The sequence below is a fragment of the Cavia porcellus genome, unplaced genomic scaffold (assembly GCF_034190915.1).
Source record: "Cavia porcellus strain 051 isolate PalLab524CR breed Dunkin Hartley unplaced genomic scaffold, mCavPor4.1 scaffold_16, whole genome shotgun sequence".
Lineage (NCBI taxonomy): Eukaryota > Metazoa > Chordata > Mammalia > Rodentia > Caviidae > Cavia > Cavia porcellus.
In genome coordinates, this window is record NW_026947499.1 from 50,125,811 (window position 1) to 50,147,379 (window position 21,569).

Consider the following 21,569-nt stretch of genomic DNA (forward strand, 5'->3'; position numbering starts at 1 on the left):
CTTTTGCTTTCCTTGAAATTGTAAAGTTCTCCTCTCACAGCCTGGAGTTGGGAAAAGATAAGGGTAGAGATAGTGACTATCTTATGTTCCAGAGTGGTCTACTAATCAAAAACTCACTCAACCCTAAAGGGGAAACTAAAGACTGAAGTCTACCTTCGTGTAAGACAGATGGTAGAGAGACCCAAGCCTCTTTCCAGAGTCAGCATCATTTCTGGACTTTGGTGGGAAAGAACCAGGCCTTACCAGGAGGTGATCCCCACCTGGAAACCAGCTCCATGCATGGGCTGCTGCGGAGTGGGGACAGCCACATCCAAGCCTCTCTGTAAGTCAGTGCCATTCGCGGACTGTGGAGGGAGAGAACAAGGCTGCAACAGGAAGTGATCCCTGCCTGGTAACCATATCATTTTCATTGTTTTCTTGAGTCGGGTTTTATTCTCTTTTGTTTTGTCAAATTATGTTAAGTCTGATGGCATGAGCAGCTATTTAAAAGATAGCAAGACAGATCATGGTAGCCATTTTAGATTTACTATTGGGTTGTTTTGAAGTTCTTAATTGCATTCATTGCTTTATTTTTATTGTTTCTAGTCTATTCTTTTTTATTTTTACTATGTCTGAAGGTATTTGCAGCTATTTTGAAGACAACAAAAGGCATTATGGTAACTATTGTTGATTTCATAAAGTTTTGAAGTCCTATATCACTTATACTAGTTTATTTTGATTGGTTTTATTCTGTTTTATTTCTTGGTTTTATCCTCTTTAAAATAATAAAAAATAAAAAATAAGACATGGCAAATTTATCCAGTCATATCAATATGATACTAAATACAAATGGTATAAACACTAAGTAAAAGAAGTTATATAATGGGTAAAAATGTGATCCAATTATATGCTGCATACAAAAAAGCACTTTATTTTTGTATTTTTTTGTCTTTTTGAGACAGGGTCTCACTGTGCAGTTCAGGCTGGGCTACTTTGTAGCCCAGGCTGGTCTTGAATTTACAATGATCCTCCTGCCTCAGCCTCTGAATGCTGAAATTATAGGTGTGAGCCACCACACTCAGTTTAGAAATGCACTTTAAAGATACAAACATGGTAAAAAATAAAGGAATCAAAGCAAGTTAACAATGAACACTAATCAGAGGAAAGTTTGAAGTGACTGTATTAGTATCATACAAAGCAGACTCAGAAGAAGAAATACTGCCAAGGATAATGAGGGAGACTGCATAATAATAGATGAGCTTATTAATCAAGAAGATAAAATAATCCCAAATATGTATGCACATCATGACAAAGCTCCAAAATGCATGAAGCAAACACTGATAGAAGAAAATGGGAATAAAAAGAAGGGAGGATAAAAGGGGAAAAAAAAGAAAATGGAAAAGCAGATCAATTCACAATTATAGGTGGAGACTTCAAAACTTTTCTCTTAATATTGTTATATCATCTACAACTTCACTGGTTTTCTGACTACTGTAGACTACTAAGAGATGATGTAACAATACTGTGAAGAAAGTTGGGGCCGGGGATTTAGCTCAGTGGCATAAGTGCTTGCCTGGCAAATATGAGGTCATAAGTTTGAGTCCTGGTCCAAAAAACTAAAAATAAAAAAGGTTGAGGAACTGTCAAGAAACTTGAACCCACTGATATTTATTTAACACTAACCAAAGTAGAATATATAATCTTCTTATGTACACAAGAAACATTAACCAAGACAGATGACTTTGTGGGCACTAAAACAATGGTAACAAGTGTAAAAGAACAGAAACCACAAAGTATGTCCCATAATGAAGATGGAATAAAGTTAGAAACTAATAACCTATAATACAATTTAGGAAATCCTCAAATATTTAGATGCTAAAAGCCACACTTTTAAATAACTTATAAGCTAAAGGATAAAAAAAAGGAAATTAGAAAATGCTTTGAACAAAAATGAAAACATTCAAATTTATAGGACATAGCAAAAATAAGGCCTAGAGTAACTGTATAACATTAAAAGCTCGTATCAGAAAAGAAGGATCTCAAACCAATGATCTATGATTCTATTAAGAAACTGGAAGCTGAGCAAAGTGGTGCATGTCTATGATCCCACCACTCAGGAGGCTGAGGCAGGGGGATTGTCATGAGTTATGACCAGCCTGAGCTACATAATGAGCTTAAAGCCAGCCTGAATTACAGAGCAAGACCCTGTCTTAAACCAATAAGCTGGAAAAAAGAGAAATTCAAGCCCAGATTAAGCAGTAGGAGAAAATAATAAAGATCACAACCAATAAAATTGAAAAAGAAAGTCAATTACAATAAAAGCCAGTTCTTTGAAAATACCATTAAAACTTCTTGCCAGACAGTAGTCTCTTTAGTAAAAGAAAAGGTACAAATTTCCACTACTGGGAATGAAGAAGGGGCATCTATGCAGAGTAGCAGACATACAAAGAATGAAAAGGAAATACTATTAACTCTTTATATCAATAAATCTGACAACTTGGATGATTTTCAACAAAGTAAACTCCAGATCCAAATGGTTTCCCTGGTAAATTCTTCTTCTTTTTTTTTTTTTTTTGTTTGTTTTGGTACCAGAAATTGAACTCATGACCTCACACTTGCCAAGCAGGTGCCATAATGTTGAGCTATATCTCCAGCCCATCACTGACAAATTTTACCAAAAATTTAAGAAAGAAGCAATTTTACACAAACTCAGAAATTAAAGGAAAGACTTTCCAATTCCTCTTATGAGACCAGTATCATTCTAACACTGTAGCCAAAAATATTATTAAAAATGAAACCTATAGACCTATACTCATGAACACAGATGGAAAAGTCTTCAACAAAGTATTAGCAATTCTAATGTAGCTAATACGAAAAAGATAAAGAATGAGACCAAATGGAACTAACTTTTGGAGTTTAGTGTTGAACATTCATAAATCAATCAGTGCAATCCATCCTCAACAGAAAAAAGAAAAGATTATATGCTAATCTTAATGGATGAATAAAAAGCATTTGATGAAATGTAATATCCACTTGTACTAAAAACACTCAGCAATCTAATAGTGCCATGACACTGGAAGAGCCCTTCTCCTTTGTCGCCAAAAACTGAGGATTCTTAAGACACTAGGAAAATTAAAATGTAAGCTAGAGATTAGAATGAAATATTTGCAAAATAATTATCTGATAATGTTCTTTACATGTAGAATATAAAAAGAATGCTTTCAACCTAATTATAAAATGAAAACAATAAAAATAAGCAAAGGTTCAAAGAGACATTTCATCAAGGACCATATGAAAAGGTGATTAACATTACTAGGAAATGCAATTTGAAATTATAATGAAATATCACTACCTAACAGAATAGCTAAAATAAAAACCGACAATACCAAATGCTGATGTGACTGTGGAGTACCAGAACTCTCATACATTTTTGTTAGGAATTAAAGTGTGTGAAGCCAGGTACAGTGGTGCACAGTTGTAATGCTAGCACTCAGGAGGCTGAGACAGGAACATATATTTGATGTATGATCTCTAAATCCCACTGTTGTTTTCTTTTTGCCCAATAGAAATAAAAACTTAAGTTCACATAAACATTGTACATAAGTGTTTATGGCAGCTTATAATCCAAAATGAAACTGGAAACGATCCAAATACATTTCAGTAGGTTAATGGGTAAGCAAAGTGCAATACATTTACAAAACACTGTTTACAACGATTTGCACAACACCACGGATGAATGTCAAATGCATTCGGCCAAATGCAAGAAGTCAGACTTGAAAGGCTTCTATTTAGGTGATGTTCTGGAAAAGACGCAACTATCAGTGCAGAAAACACAACAGTGACTATCAGAGCCTAAGTCAGAAGTGTTGATTATACGGGGCATGGAATTTTAAGGTTATGGGGACATTTTGTTTCTTAATTTTTTGTGACTTCACAGCCATGTGCATTTGTAGAAACTCATAAATTATACACCAAAAAGGATGAGTCATCTGGCTTTCAATATTTATAGATGAGAGAAATTGTTTTTATTTGAAATTTGGAAGATCGTCTTGAATACCACAAATGCCATTTGATTCACTGTTTGGAAACATCATTTTCTTCTTTTACACAATCTCAACAGACTGTTTAAAAATAATTCTATCACTTTTAAATATTTTTGTTAAGGTGCATGTTACTTTTGTTAAAGACCTCGTCTCTGTCTTCTTCGTGATCCATGTTGAAAACTTCCTATTTACTGATTCTGCATCAGTGTTGCTAGTGCGGTTGGGGAAACTGCATTTTAATCAGCAGCGCGGCGAAGTGGAATCCCGCGCCCCGAGGGGCTGGTAATGAACACCAGGAGGCAGCACAGCATCGCAGGGAAGAACGTGAGCTCTGTTCTCATCCTGTCCCGTTGAGAATTGTTTCTACCACTCACCTGCTGTGCTTGGAAACTTTCTGTTCCTTAGATGATTCTGATGTAAAAATGTGGTATCAGCCTCACTCGATCACCGTATCAAAAGAGGTGACGTGTATGAGGTGCTTAGCACGAGGCTTGGCATCTAGTACGTACATCACTGTTGTGACAAGTGGTACTTTTGTGGTGATACTGGAGGAGGCTCTCTTTCCTGACCAGCAAGCTGTGATCCAGATCTAAGATTCCATGCGGTAGAAAAATTCCTATTTCTAGGTTCATTTCTAGTTTTTTTCCTTCTCAGCTGCTGCCCATTAGACTGGGCAAGCTTCGTACTGTGATACAGCAGGTAGTCAAAGCGTTGTATGTGATGAACATGTATAAAAAGGCAAAAGTTTTTATTGCAGGTGATTCATGCTCAGACTCCAATTATCAAAAGATTGTCCTCTCCAAATGTTGTCACAGTTATGTGCTATTTGTAGTAAATTATTTTCTTTTTTAATAGCACATTTTGAGCTCTGAATCTGTGAAGTTTTGTGTCTGAAAACAAAAGTTTGGCACCTGTCTTGTGGACTATGTAAGTACAGATAGATTTATATTAGAAGCTGGGGAAAATCACAGAATTCATAATTCACTTAAGGAAATAAGCAGACAAATTCATGCCTTTATCTAGTAGTGGTTTTTAATTAAAGTGGTTTTTCCAGTTTTGCAGACAAGATAGGCTATGTGATTTTCCAAGGCCACATAGAAAGTGCAAGGCAAGTGACTAGAATTTGGCCTTCTTGACTCCTAGAACACATGTTCACCTGGATTTTATTTTATCAGCACACGTTTGTAGTACATAGTATTTATACTCCTTGTGTGGAGTTGGTGCATATGTATAACACATCTTAATTCCCTTTTTAGCCCCTTTGCCTCCCTCCATCTCTGAGAAAGTGCTGTCTCCCTATTTTCTATTATTCTTTTTTATTTTTTGGTACTGGGAATCAAACTCAGGATCTTGTGCTTACCAGGCAGACACTGCATCACTCAGGTAACTCCCTGGCCTTCCTATTATTATTTATTTATAATTCGGTTTTCTCACATAAAAGGAACCATATGATATTTAAGTGCGTGTGTTTGATTTATTTTACTTAACATCATGGTCTCAAGGGTATCCATTTTTTTTAACAAATGATTCATTTATCCTTCTTTATGGCAGAATGGTGCTCACTGTATGTATTATATTTTCTTTATCTGTTCATCTGTTGATGAACATATAGGCTGCTTCCAAGAATTAGCTATCATTTTTTTTTTTTTTTTTTTTTTGTCGGTACCGGGGATTGAACTCACAACTGCCTGCTTTCAAGGCAGGCGCTTATGCTGCTGAGCTAAATCCCCAGCCCCTAATTAGCTATCATTAATTGCTATAAATATAGTTATGCACATATCACTGTATTAGTCTTTGTCAAGGCTGGAGGCTTGGAGTGGTACTTTTGCAGATGAGATCTCGAGGGAAAAGAAGGCACGAGGTGGCAGACATCAGTTCAAAAGGCAGGCAGAAGCAAAAGAAGAGTAGCTGCATTTGTATTTATTTTTACAAATATGCTGTTATCACTTATTTACATTTTTCTATGCTTGCCTAACCAGCACATGGATGGTTGTCCAATTCTCAGTCATGGTTACATAAGGGCATCCCTCTCTGTGCCTGCACTAGACAGTGGGTTCATGTCCTTAACATGAACCTCAGGTGATCCAAGACCTGAGCTTTGAAGCCACAGTGTCCCGCACATCCCTCTCCCTGAAAGGTTGGGCAACTGTCACTCCTTTTGAGTAGCTCAGAGAGCTGACCGCTGTGCACAAAGACCACGACAACACTATAGGGAACGGCAGAACACTACCAATACCATTGCCACCACAGCATAGTTTATGGCTATCCAGTGCCAAGTGGACCCCGAGGATTCCCACCATTGGGTGAAGAAGTCTTTCTGCAAAGCGTGGATGACAGACACCTCTGCATCTAGTTCCTGTAGGGATTCTTGCATCTGCATCTCGTAGTCAGGGATGTAAATACAATGTTCTACATGCAAGAGCACACAAGTGCCTCTTTGTGATTCAGTTAGAAAATCAAGAGTCATACAGTTTTGCAAAACTACCTTTTTTATTTGAGATGTCTCATCTATGAGCAACATCATTGATAATGGCCTTTGGTCACATGGTTCCAATAAGGGGAGGACTAAGACCTCTCGTGTTACCTTAGGGCCTTGCTCTGTGGGGCAGATGTGCAAATGAACCAGTTGTGATTTCAGGAGGTGATCCAGTGGGCTTTCACTTAAATATGTTGGGGCTGGTCATTGAGCAATTGAACCACCAGAGACAAGACCCACACCCACCCCACAAACTTTGGTGCCAAGTAGGGCAGTTTGATTGTGAGGAAACTATTGTATTTCTCAATCATACCAGCAGCCTGTGGCTGGTAGAGTACATGGAAGTGCCATCTGACCTCATTGTTTCTGGTCCCTTGTTGTACCTAAGCTCCTGTGAAATGGGTTTCCTGGTCAAAGATATTGCCATAAGTTACCACCCTGTAAGGTGCCCTACCTGTCAGTCCTGGGCCATCCAAGCTGGTAATCAGAGTGTCAGCCCTCAAAATATGGGCCGACTGTCCATATGGACATGTAAGGGACCATCTTCATGTATTATAAATAGTCATTCTATCCACAACTCTGCCCATTGTATAATCTGCCTGTTCTGGTTTCAAACCAGAAGATTTCCATACTAGGCTGGAGAGTGACTGCTGTCCACTGTGGGGCTGTGCCTTGGCTAGACTTATTAGTATACCAGGTGTCAGCTAGAGGTTCCCTTTTTTCTTCTGGTTAGGGGCTAGGGTCATGTCCTGTAGGGCTAGGGTTATACTTGTGGTAACTGCCCTCTTTAAGTCTTGAAAAGCAGCTTCCACTATGCCTGTCAGTCTCATGTCACACCCTTCCTGGTCATCTGGTGTAAGGGATGCAGCAGGGTAGCCGGATGCAGCATAAATGTCAGTCAGTTAAACCTGGCAAGTTCACATACACTTGTAATTGGCATACTGTCACGGGCCTGGGGTATATCTGGATCTGATCAGTTATGGTATCAGGAGTTATTTTTGTCTTACCTGGCCAGCTAACACCCAAGAATTTGACAGACAAGCCAGATTTCTGTTCCTTGGACCTTGTCTTTGTTCATAGCCCATCCTCAGGACAGCAAAGCTTCCTTCAGATTGTGTGCAGAAGCTTCCAAATCCGTAAGGCAATCAGAGGTTAACATGATGTTACCAATATAATGAAGCAGTGATACAAAGTGTGGCTTGGTCCAGGTGTCCCAAATCCTGAGACACCAGGCCATGACATAAGTATTACCACAAGACATGCAAATAGCCTTGTGGTAATACTTGGAAGGTCCATTACCTGTCCTCCCAGGGGACTGTGTGGTGTGATAGCAATGGAGAAAAATGCACTGCCAAATCCACAACATAATGGTACTGACCTACTGTAAGGGTAAGATGATCCTGGCAGTTTCCTGATGCTGTTGGTTTCAAGCAGGAGCCTAAAGAGATGTCTTTCTATGGTCTATTGGCCATTTTAGAACTTGGGCAGTGAAACAGTCAATTCATTAGAAAGAAACAGCGTGAAGCAATCCTCCCCCTCCCTGGGAGTGGCTGTGAGCATGGCAAGCTCCAGCAGCCCAGGACAGGAGCCACCGGCGTTTACTGGGACCTGCGCCATGCTGGGACCTGGAGTACTGGAGTGCAGGGAAACCAAGCAACCCCTCTCCTCCACCTGTTTGGTTGAACTTCAATATACATGAGAGTATGAACAGCTATTTTGAAGAGAACAAGAGACTCTATGATAGCCATTGGTGACTTCCCTGTTTTCTAGTTTTGATGACCTAAAACGCCTTCCTCATTCTGTTCGGATCAGTTTTATATTGCATTGTTTTGTATAAAATCTCTATATGCGAAGACATGGACTATTTGGAAAAAAACAAGAGACTATGATAGATAGTGAAGATCTCAGGTCATCTAGCTTTGAAATTTATATCTCTTATATTGCTTTCTTATGTCCTATTTTGTTCTGTTTTGTTGTGTTTAATTTTACCCCCTTTAAAATAAAAAAATAGGATGAGATAGTCATCAAGTCAGCAATATTAGGCACTGCTTCCTGTTATGGAGGACTCACTTCCTTCAGTTCCCAGTAATCCACAGTCATTCACCATGTCCTGTTAGGCTTCCACCTGGGCCATATTGGGGAATTGAAAGGGCTATGTGCAGGATTGTGGTAAATAACTGGAGGTCAACTTGTGATACCAGCTGAGCTGAATCAGTGTGGTGCTGAGTGTGGATGGCCCACCTGAGAATTGTTGCTAGGGTAAAAAGGAGAACTGGATAGGAAGGGGTATTGTTGTTGGTTCTCCATGGTGCTGTTAGTTTTCCTGGTTGTTGTTGATTCTCTTGGAAGAGTTGTCAAGCTTCTTTCCTGATATGAACTTGGCTGTTCTCATCATCAGAGGAACTCGGGACCTGTTGTCACTAAGAATGGCTGAGGTTCACTTTGGGGGAGCTCTGGTCTTTACTGTTTTCTGACTCCAGAGGGGAAGATGGTGTGCTGTTTGTTCTCCTGGAGAAGCTTGTAATGCTGGCTTCCTGATAGGAACTTGGCTGTTCTCATCATTAGAGGAGCTCAGGACCACACTGTCGCTGAGGATGACTGTTATATTCTTCAGGGGAACCCTGGTTCAGTCTTTGAGCATTGCTTCCGGGCTCCAGTGCAGAACACTCAGCCTCGTGGCACAGATTCTTCATCCCGCTGGTATAGACTTTCTGGCTTCCACCAATGAACTTTGGGCCTTCCCAAACCAGGTAGCTGCTGTCATTAAGCAGGTTACCTGTCTGCAGGCCTGTTTTTGTATGTCTTGCAGAACCCAGTGCATGGAGGGGTAACTGGCTGTCCCCACTATTTGGGACATCTCCTGTGGGCTTAACCCCATGTTATCAGTCCCACTGTCTCGCAGCCACAGCAGTTATGCCGGCACTGTCTCACCCATTTATTTTTTAACTTTTGACTTTTTAAAAAATTTTGCAGAGTGAGGGGACAAAACACAGACAAGAAAAACAAAACGCATAAGAGATAAACAAGGGGAGTTGGTGCCATGTGTGGGCTGACTGGGAGAGGGCCAGATGCCAGCCCCTTCTGGTGCATGGGCAGGAAGACAAGAAGCGCCAACATTCCTACCTCCTGCCCTGGAGGCTGCCCTGGAGAAACACAGGCTGTGTGATAGCTAATGAGGTAAAATGCAATTTAATGCTTATAGTGTTTAGTGTTTCACTGACTGTGCAGGCCTAAAGCCAGCAGTCTGACCATCTATTTAGAGGGTAACAATATGTAATGTGGCATCTATGGGGGATCCCCTTCTGAAGGTGGTGGCCGTTGTTAATTCCCTATTACCTTGTTTTGAAATCCTGTATCATGTGGTTGTTATATTGTATGTAGTTATCTTCAAAAGAGTTGCTTAGATTATCAGATATAGACATGCAAAATTGACCTAATCATGTATTAACTGTTCCTTTCCAAGAATTAATAGAATTAGCAGTATAATCATCTTAGCTGTCTTATGTATATATACAAATTTGTATCTTTTTTCTTCCCCTTTCCTTTTTTTCTCCTTTTCCCTACCCCAGTTATTTTTCTCCTTTGAGCGGTTCCTTATCCTTTCACAATATTTATTATAGATTTTGGATCTTATTTACTCTTTCATTTTCTTACATTAGAAAATATGGTATTTATACATGTGAGTCTGATATTTCACTTATGAGTATGGTGACAGGTAGCATCCATTTACCTATAAAAGCCTCAATGGGATCCTTCTTTACAGTTGAGTAGTACTCTATTTTATAAAAATATCACATCTTTTTTATCCATTCTCAATTGATGGGCATTTGGGTTGTTTCCAAGATTTGGTTATTACAAATTGTGGTGCTATAAATATGGGTGCATATATATCACTGTGATATGATGTTTTCAAATTCTTCTGGGAAAATGCCCAGAAGCAGAATAGCTGGGTCAAATGGGACCTCTAATCTTAGCTTTTTGAGGAAACTCTACACTAATTTCCACAGTGGCTGTACCAGCCTACACACCCACCAACACTGGAGAAGAGTTCCTTTTGCCCTACAGTACCTCCAGCATATGTATTTGGTCATTGTTTCTGGAGTGAAATGGAATTTCAGCATTGTTTTAATTTGCATTTCTCTAGTGACCAATGATGCTGAACATTTTTTCATATATTTATTTGCCATTTGTATTTCTTCATCTGAGAAGTGTGTATTCATCTTAGAAATCCATTTTTGAATTGGGCCTTTGACTTTTTGGGGTCTGATTTTTAAAAATTCTTTATATGTTCTAGATAGAAGTCCTTTGCTAAAGGGGAAAGTTGGTTAGGACTTGTTTCCAGTTTGTGGGTTTTCATTTCATTCTTTTGGAGATTTCTTTTGACAAGCTAAAACTGTTTAAAGGATGAGATCCCAGTTGTTGATTCTGGGAAGTATTTCCTGTGCAATTTGGCTTTTGTTCGTGAACTGTTTGCCTAACCCTATGTCTTCAAGATTTCCACTTACTTTGTCTTCCAGCAGATTTAGTGTTTCTGATTTAATATTTAGATTTTGATCCATTTTGACTTTAGTTTAGTGCATAGTCATATACATGGGTCAAATTTTAGTCAACATGTGGAGAGCAGTTTTTCCAGCACCACATATTAAAGAAGCTGCCTTTTTTCCTGGGAACATGTTTGGCTCCTTTGTCAAAGATAGGGTGGCTGAGTGTGTGAAGTGTGGCTGTGTCTTCTAATCTATTCCATTGGTCTTCAGGCCTATTTTTATGCCAGTCCCATGTTGATTTTATCACAGTAGCTTTATAGTATAATTTCAAGTCAGGGATTGTGATGCCTCCTGCCTTGACTTTGTTGCTTAGAATTGCCTTTGCTATTCTAGGTCTCTTCTGATTGCAGATGAATTTTACGAACAATTTCTCTAGATCTGTGAAGTATGCGAATGGTATTTTGACTAGAATTGCATTAAATCTGTGTAACAATTTTGGGAGAATGACCATTTTCACAATGTTTTTTTCTTCCTATCCATGAACAAGGAATGTCTTTCCATTTTCTTATATTATTCATTCAAGGTTTCTATCATTTTTCAATGCTCCTCTATTTTTTTAACTATGTCTTCTTTAGATGTATTCCACATTTCTTTCATTATGTTTATCATTTCTTCTTTTACTTCAGAGATTATTTCTGACCTGATTTCCTTTAAAACTTCATGGAATTGTTTATTCCAGTTGCTATGATTTCAAAAATTTCAGGTGTGTGACTTACACTTTATTCTATGCCCATGTCTCCTGGACTTGTTTGGGATGGGCTGAAGGTTTGAGATTGCATTTTGCTCTTTTGTTTTGTCATTTTTTGTATTTCCCTGGGGCATCCAAATGCAACCGAGTTGGCAGTGTCTGTTCATACTGGAGGGAGTCTCCCAAGCTGAGTTGGGGTTGTTAGGGTAGGCCTTACCAGGACCCAAGAGGCACACCAAGGCTTCTTGGCTGGATACAGTATACTGGACAGACCTTCAGCAGGTCACATGAGGTGCACTGAGGCTTCCTGGCTGCTTGGGGTCACTGTGTGGGGCCTTACCAGGTCCCACGTGGTGTACCAACACTACCTAGCTGGGTGAAGTATGTTCTTTATTAATTTTATTTTATTTTAAAGAGGATAAAACAGAATAAAACCAATCAAAACAAACCAGTATAAGAGATAAAAACAGGCATTAAAACATTACAAAATCAACAATATTTACCATGCCTTTTGATGTTTTCAAAATATCTGCAGATAACTTCAGACATAGTAAAAATCAAGCAGAACAGAATACAATAGAAACAATAAAGACAAGACAATGAATGAAATAAAGGACTTCAAAACAAACCAACAGTAAATCCAAAATTGCTACCATAATATATCTTGCTATCTTTGAAACAGCTGCTCCTGCCATTGGATTTGACATAATCAAACAAAACGAAAAAGAATAAAACCCAACCCAACAAAACAATGGAAACAATATAGGACTTCCAAAACAAGATCATAGGGAATCAACAATGGCTGCAACCCTTAGAAGATCCCTCCTAGATGCCACACTGCATACCACTATCCTCTGAACCATGATTAGACTGCTGGCCCTAGATCTGTAATGTTAGTGAAACACCAAAGTACCACAGGCATCCAATTGCATTTCCTCCGTAGCTATCATTACAGCCTGTGTTTCTCCAGATAAGCAGGTCACTTACAGCAGGGGGTGGGGAGGCTACAGGATGTTATTTTTGTTGTTGTTGTTGGTACCAGGGATCAAACTAGTGACCTCACACTTGCAAGACAGGTGATTATGCCACTGAGCTAAATGCCCAGCCCTGGGATGGTACTTTTGTTTACCAGCCTGTGCTCTGGAAGGGGCTGGGGTCCAGCTGTTTCAGTATGGGAAAGGGGGGGGTGTCCGTGCATGGCACTGCTTCCCAGACTGGATTTGCTCGCTGATGTGTCCTTTGTTCTCTCTACCCCTGGTCCATGAATGGCACTGACTCATGGGGAGAGGCTAGGGTTGGGCTATTCCAGTCCAGTGGGCTCTGCTCATGGTACTGCTTCCCAAACTCTGTGTCCTTTTCTTTTATACTTCCTTTGTTTTAAATTTTAACGAGAAAAAACAATGATACAAAATTTCAAAACAAGGTAATAGGAGATTAACAATGGTTAGTATATTGTGGATTGTTATCTTCAAAGTAGTTGCTCAGATTACAAGATACTATGCATGAAAAATTGATTCAACAATATAAGTACAAACCTTTTCAATGAACTAATAGAAATTAGTAGTATAATTATCTTCACTTCATATTTGGGTTTTTTCTTTTCCCTTCATTTTTAAAAAATTTTATTTAAGGAGAAAAAAGAAAAAAGAAAAACAGAAAAAGGGTACAAGTTATACAGAATTTCAGAAAAATAAATAGTAGGAAATCACTAGTTAATTACATATTGTCATCTTAGAAATAGTTGTTGAAGTTATAAAATTATAGCATATAGAGGGGACTTTCAAACAGTGAGACTGCAAACAGTTTTGTTCAATGATCCAACAAAACTCAGTTATATGGTTATCTATCTTATACACTTAAATATATATGCAGTTATATCTTTTAGAGAACTTTCCTTTCCTTTCTTTTGTACAATGACAATTACACATTTTGGGTTTTATTGCTCCCACAGTTCTTATTACTTTTTTTTTTTTGAAGAAAGGAAAACCAAATGTGACATACCAGGACAGAGTCAGTCAAATCAAAAGGATGGACATAATACATAATGTAAAAACAAAATACAAGGTGATCAACAATGGTTACCATACTGCCTCTTGTTATCTTTTTTTTTTTTTTGTCTTTTTCCTTTTTATCGGTACCAGGGATCGAACTCACGACTGCCTGCTGCCTTATGCTACTGAGCTAAATCCCCAGCCCCACCCTCTTGTTATCTTAAAAAGAATTGCCTATATCATCAGTTATAATAAAATTGAAAAAACAGTAAAGAATAAGACCAATAAAACCAAAACATTGGAGACATTAGAGGACTTCAAAAAAAGATAATAGTCAACCAGAATGGGCGTCACAATGAATCTTACTGTCTTCATAGTTGTTGCCTATACTTTAAAACTTGGTACTATCAAGCATAACAGAATAGAGGAAAATCAGTCAAAACAAGATGGTGAGAGCAATACAGAGTTTCAAATCAAGTTAATAGGAAATCAAAGTGGGTTACTATAATATATCCTGCTATTTTAAATTTATTTTTCCCTTAATTAAAAGGATAAAAATGAAAAAGTAGATAATAAAAAGGAGATTGAGATAAAAAAGAGGGCTTAACAACAAAACAGTGCAGGTCAAAACATAGCCATTTAAGCAAAATAGTGTTTTACCACAAGATAATCTTGACATAATAGTAGTTACCATAGTGTCTCTTCCCTTAAAATCTTTGGGTATATGGGGCTGGGGATTTAGCTCAGCGGCATAAGTGCCTGCCTTGCAAGCAGGCAGTCATGAGTTCGATTCCTGGGACTGATAAAAACGAAAAGAAAAGATGAAATGAAAATCTTTGGGTATAACTTCGTATACTGTAGCATCAAACATATCAAGACAATGTAAAACCTTTCAAGAGAATGACAGTATTACAGGATATTTAGAATCAACTAACAGAAAATGAATAATGGTTTTTGTATAATCTCCTTGTCTATAAAAGTTTTTGTTTTATATTATCACATATAATAAAATCCAATAAGATACAACACGTTAAAACTGATGGAGACAGAAGAACAAAAGCTTGATGGGACTTCAAAACAAGAGGATATTAAATCAGCACTACCTATTATGATGTCTTGTTTTCTCCAAAATGGCTGTTCCTACCATCGAACCTTCTCTGCCTCATTTCTGTTGAGCTCTTTTTCTGTCATTAGTTGTCAGTTTGTCCTCTTCATTTCACTTTCTGCTCCATTCATTGTGGCCTCTCTGCCACTGTTTCTGGAATCTTGGTATTTTTCATTTTTAGAATATCCTGCAGTAATCTCTGTAGAGTTGAATTGGTGGTTGCAAATTCCCCTAGTTCCTCTTTATCATGGAAGCACCTTGTTTTTCCATCAATTTCTAGGGACAGTTGTGCAGGATATATCAATCTTGGCTGGAGGTTATTATCTTTCAAAGCTTGAATTATTTCCCCCCACTCTCTTTGTGATTTGATGGTTTGTGCTGAGAAGTCTGCTGTAATTCTGATGGGTGTTCCCTTGTAAGTGATCTGTTTCTTGTCTTTGACAGCTTTTAATATTCTGTTCTTATATTGGATTTCTGGAATTCTGATTATTATATGCCTGGGTGTAGCTCTGTTTGGGTTGTAGGTGGCTGGGGTCCTATATGCCTCATACATCTGAGTATCTTTACCTTTTGCTAAATTAGGAAAAGTCTCCTGGGTTATTTCTGTGGATAGCTTTTGTAATTCATTTGTTTGAGTCCCTACTTCTTCTTTTATGTTCTTAATTCTTAAGTTATAGCTCCTCTTATCATCTTCTAGTCTTTGTCTTATTGCTGTTTGTTTTCTTGTTATTTTTAAGAAGTTTTTCATTTTATGTTCCCACCTTACAAATCTGTCCTCCAGTTCTGATAATCTATCCTTAGTTTCTTTCAAGCTGTTATGCCAGCTTTCAATAGAGTTTTTAGTTTCCTGGTAATCTCTTTGAACCTGCTTCACGTATTCTATGTTTTCTCTATTTTCTCCATCAAACAATTCTCCCCTCTTTTTCTGTTCTTCCATTCCACCATCTGTTTTTTCTTGGGTGGTGCTTAGCATTTCTCTAACTATTCTACTTATTTCTTGCTTTATTTCATTAAATACTTCATTTTTGAACTCATCTATGAGGGTCTGGAGATACTGCTTTATGTCTATTGGTGCCATGTCTGATATTGCATGTTTTCTGTCTTCATTCTCTTTTGCATTTCCCTTTCCTAGATCAGTGTTCTCAGGATTGGGGACTGAGGACCCTTTCTTGTTGTTCCCTTTTCCCATACTTTTTGTTCCTTCCATACAAGCGTATGTAGGAGGCCCAGTTTTTTTTTTTTTTCCTCTTTGTCTGTTACAGTTTGTTTGAATCTGCCAGCTAGGTGTTCCCGCCCACTGCAGTGTACTAGGGAGACACAGACCTGGCATCCTCTGCTGGGCCCACCCCTCCAGGTCAGCCTACTGAATGCTTCACTGCTAGGGTGCACCGCTACATGCAGGGACCTGATATGGGCTAGCCTACTGGATCTTAGTCCACGGCATCACCAGGCCAAGTGCTCCCTACCAATTCCACTTGAGAGGGGAATATGCGACTAAAGTCACTGCAGGGCCCTTTTCCGGCTAGTCTGCCTGTTCCCAGAATGGGAATCTGTCCTCTGTTGGAGCCTCCTAGTCTATGAAAGGGTCCCCATTTCTCTCACTCACTGCAGGTCAATGCAGGGCTTGCTGCCAGTCCTACTCACAATGCCATTTGGTTCAGCGATTCCCGCTCTCAGAGCTTTGGTGCGTCTCTCTCCCTGCCGTGCTGACTGGGATGCAGCAGCAGCAGCAGGAAATTCAAATCGCGGCTTCCAATGGAGTGGGATCCAACTTCTGCACTGAGATTTTATCTGTTCCTGTTATAGCATCAGGATTGCATTTCCAGTTGGTTGCTCTCAGTTTTAGTTCATTCCTGGGTTGGCAGGGTACATCTCTCCTTGCTTAGGACTCCTTACACAGCACCACTCCTGGATTCTAAGCTGGTAATCTCAGAGAGCCTCTGTGGCTGCTGTTATTTGTCTGCCATGTTCTCCCGGAAGTCTCTTTTCCCTTCATTTTAATTGTTTTGCCTGCTCCTGCAACTCTATGGCTGTGTAGGTCAACTATGTTATGTGCCAAGTAGAGTGGGTGATCCTCCTGGTCCTCCTCCTTGCACTATGGGGTTCTGGTGAATAGCAGGCTTTGCACGCAAAACCAGGGGGCCCGCTCAGGAATCCTCCCAGAGGTGGGAAGTTACCCTTTGGGAGATAGTCTGTGAGGAGGCTGTACTGTCTGTGTCTCTTAACATGATGTGTATGGCAGCCAGCCATTGCTCCAGGTCCTTTTCAGTCCATAGTTGCTGAAGTACTTGCAGATGAGGGTTATACTTCTTGGCCCACATGGTTAATAAGGGTAAAGAAAAACCAAGCTACCTGCCCCACCGACTCATGGTGGGAAGGAGGGATGTATGTGTCTACCCCTTTTAAAATTTTAAAATTTCCATGGATTCCAGATGGATCACTTTCTAGTCCTCCAGAGCCTTCCAAGCTGCCAAAAATGTGGCTATAGATAACAAGGCAAGGCAGGGGCACATGTTGGCTCTCCCTTTCCATCTAGCTCTGTTTCCACAGCTATGGGGAAGGGGACACTCATCTCATCTTGCCAGTTATACCATTGTTGAGGTTGGGGGCTTGGAGTGGTACTTTTGCAGGTGAGATACCTAGGTAAAAGAAGACACACTGGGCAGATATCAGTTCAGAAGGCAGGCAGCAGTAAGAAAGAATACTTACATCTGTACTGTGTATTTCTTACTATGCTGATATCACCTATTTACACATTCTTCTATGTTGGTCTGACTAGTGCCTGTGTGATTGTCCAATGCTAAGTCAAGTTTACATAAACATATCCAGCTCTGTGCCTGTGCTAGTTAGCTGGTTCATGTCCTTAACATGCTGAGCTTAACATGTTGAAATCACAGCATCTCTCATAGTCTCTAACTCTTTTGAGAAGCTACCTAGAAGAGGAATAGCTGGGTCAAATGGAATTTCTAGTTTTAGTTTTTTGAAGAATCTCCATACTGATTTCCATAGTGGTTGTACTGGTTTACATTCCCAACAACAATGTAGAAAGGTTCCTTTCCCCCAGCTTTGCTAGCATTTACTTGGTTTCTTTTCTTTTCTTTTCTCTTGTTTTTTTCTTTTTGAGATAAGGTCTTGCTAGGTAGTTCAAGTAGACCTCAAACTCATGCCAGTCTTTGTGCCTCAGCCCCAGAGTGCTGGAATTACAGGCATGCACCACTATGCCTGGCTTATTGATTTCTTAATGATGGTCATTCTTTCTGGGAAAAGAATGAATTTCAATGCTGTTTTAAGTTGCATTTCTCTAATGGCCAGCAATGTTGATCATTTCATCATATATTTATTAGCCATTTGTACTTCTTCTGTAAAGTGTTCATTAATTTCACTTGCTCATCTTTTATTTTGGGAAATCTATTTTTTCCCCAGTTCTTTATATGGTATATCTAGATATTGGTCCTCTGAGGAAGAGCTTGCAAGTTTTTTCCAATTTTGTAGGCTGTCTTTTCACTACTTTTGCTGTTTCTTTTCTGTGCAGGTTTTTTCTTTTTAAATTTAATACGATCTCATTGGTTGGAAGTGGCAGCCCAGGGGCCACTGAGCCTTCTTGTGGCCACAGCTGCTGCAGCCCCAGCCTCTGCCACAGTCTGGCCACTGTCCCTGAAGAGAGGACAGTCAAGGAGCTGAATTGTGAGAAGTGTCACCCATCATGTCCTACAGTGCTAGTGTGACAGCAAGTTTGGACAAAGGAGCCACAGGCCACATTTCCATTTTGAGCGCTCTTTCACCTGTTAGCTAGAAGGAAGCTGCTGAACACAGTTCACCTGTACATCTTGTTTTCCTTAACATCGAGAATGTAAGAGATCTACCAATAATTTCCCTTGATGTTAGACAGAAACAGTGCATCTCTGTAGATACATTATCATCTTAAATGAAGGCACTGGTCTTTCCAGAACCTTTCCTTCCAATTCAATCCAAAACTATGAAAGATTTTCAAAAAGATGCCACTGTCTCATTTAATACCATTGGAGACTCTGGGATTAATGATAAATTTGTGAATGCTATATATGATGCCTCACTAAATACTGAAAACATTCACAAAACAGTATTAAAAGGAATCATTAACAATCTTTTATGAGAATGAAAAGGCCCATGAACAAAAGATGACCTTAGTGCATATTTTTTACTTTCACAGAGTCCTCAATTTAATAACACATTGACATATGTCATATATGCTTACTTGCTATGACAGACAGTTACCTTAGTGGATGCTGACCACCATTTTCTAGTTCATTGGTTGAAAAATGATCCCAGAAGAGGTTTAATCAATTGATAGACAGATTGCTGCAATTTATTTATTTGTGTCTGTTTTCTGAAAAGTCTGAGGAATTTCCACCTATAACAAAATTTTCATGGGGGATTCCATTAGCATCTAAAGATGGCTTTACTCAATACTGCAACAGGGGCTAGGGATGTAGCTCAGCAGCACAGCACCTGCCTGGCAAGTGCAAGGCCCTGAGCTTGATTCCCAGTACAAAAAACAAAAAACAAAAACAAAAACAAAAAACCCCACCAAAAACAACAAAACAAAACAAACCAACTAACCAACCAAACAAACAAAAATCCCTGAAAAACTGCAAACAATTTGGTTCACTCTACCCATAAGTCTTATATTGATTTCTGTTATTCTTCACTGGATCACATTGACATTGTGGAAGAATATCATAGATGGTAGAGCTTTGGAAACTCTCACAGGTTTTCCTTCTGTCAGTATCCATTCATTATTCCCATAGCAGCAAAAAAAGAAAAAGTATCATTGTTCAGAGAAGCTCAGAGCAAAACATCACAAGGCATAGTCTGGTGGATAAAGTACCTCAAAGACAGACTTGATATGAATATGTTATTTCTAAATATGAAAGTAAGGTGGATGTATCTGGTTAGTGACTCACTTGATGAGTTAACCTGGAAAAGAGCAGATTTGAAAAAGAAGTTGAAACTTCCATTTGTTGAGAAAGCTGTTTTGGGTGGCTTGACTAAAGAATGGTTTCTTGTAATTCACCAAATTTTTTATATATCATAAGTATTCACACTGCCATTGGTTTAGCAGCTTTAAATGTGATAATTGTTCTGAATTTTGATTGATTGGCATACTTACAGGACAAGTGGTTTATAACAGCATCACCTGGGTTATTTGTTTTCCTCCCTGCTGTTACAAGAAATTGTTGAGCCCTCCCATCGTTCCCAGTGATCAAAATACAACAGTAAGCATCTGCAGTGTTGCTATTGATGACTTACATTAAATTATGCCTGAATTGGCCTATGGATTAAATGAATTCTTATAATATGAAAGCAATGTTGAAAATTTCTTTTCAACTTTCCAGGTTTTTCAAGAAAAATTTGAAATAATTCAGTCTCATAATTTAAAACCAGGAAGTGATCAAATTTCAGTTACCAGTCAAAATAGGAAAGAATATGTACCGCTTTATACTGACTTTCTTCTCAACAAATCCATCTATAAGAAGTTTGTTGCATTTTATTATGGATTTCTTAGTGTGTGTGCTTCAAATGCCTGAGTGCTGCTTCATTGAGAAGAGGTTGAAATTCTGGTCTGTGGAAGTCCTGAACTAGATATGCATGTTGTGCAAAGGGCTAAGTACTCAGTATGCTGGTTATGTGAAAACAGACAACTATATCTTTGGGATGTTGTGTTTGGATTTCCTCTTGATCTTCAAAAGAAGTTGCTACATTTTACTGCAGGAAGTGACAGAGTACTGTCAGGGATGGCTGATTTGAACTTTAAAATCTCAAAGAATAAACTTTCACTAACTGGTTACGTGTGGCCTATACCTGCTTCAATCAACTTTCCCTTCCCTCCTACAAAAGCAAAAAGTATCTGAAACATAAATTGACAATTGGAATTTCAAATTCAGAAACTTTTGGACTTGTGTAATCTAGAAGACTTGAAATACAATATTTACATGTAGCATTCACTTTCCTCTGTGCCTTTAACCTTTTCATGTTTCTGTGTTTAGAGACAGAAAAAGCTCACCAACTTTAAAATACTGAGCTTTTGTAACTATGGCCATTCTGTTCTACGTAGAAGATCATTTGCAAACAATGATTATTTGACTTCTTTTCTTATTTATCAGGAGCTCATCAGATTCTTGATTTTACAGATGAGCTTATGGAAAGGGACTAAATAAAGACAAATGCAATTATGGTTTGTAGTTCCAGGAAGTTCAGAACACGCAAGGAGCTAAGACAAGGATTTCTCTGGATTGCCCATATTTATTGGCTCCTTCCCCTTTCAAGGAGGTGTAGGAAGTGGAGGGCATATCTGAAGCAAAAGCCCAAGAATATGAGAAGGGCCTTATGAAATTAGAACAAAGGCAATAAATTTAATCTATCAACTATTTGATCTGTAAGGTTGGCAGTTTGTTGCTCTGGAATAGGGAGTGAGAGCCTGTGTGTTCTCAGCTGCTTCAGCTAGGGTGTTATCTTGTCTTCAGATAAGACTGTGGTAAGCAATTTAACCCTTACACAGCCTGGTCCCCAATACGCATATGTATCCCCCTTTTTTTTTGTCTAATTGCTCTTGTTAATGTTTTGAGTATTATATTGAACACCAGTGGTGATAATATTCTTTTGTTCCTGACTTTATAGGAAAAGCTTTCAGTTTTTCCTTATTTAATGATGTTGGCAGTATGTTTGTCATAAATGACTTTTATCAGATTGAGATAAGGTCTTTC

General features: G+C 38.8%; 2 pseudogenes; both read left to right on the plus strand.

The window, feature by feature from the left end:
- The first annotated feature begins 7,892 nt into the window (after nucleotides 1–7,892).
- Nucleotides 7,893–8,018, plus strand: LOC111754026 (small nucleolar RNA SNORA2/SNORA34 family; annotated as a pseudogene).
- A 9,127-nt stretch (nucleotides 8,019–17,145) lies between these two features.
- LOC100715182 (probable E3 ubiquitin-protein ligase HECTD2) lies at nucleotides 17,146–20,770 on the plus strand (annotated as a pseudogene).
- The last annotated feature ends 799 nt before the right edge of the window (nucleotides 20,771–21,569 follow it).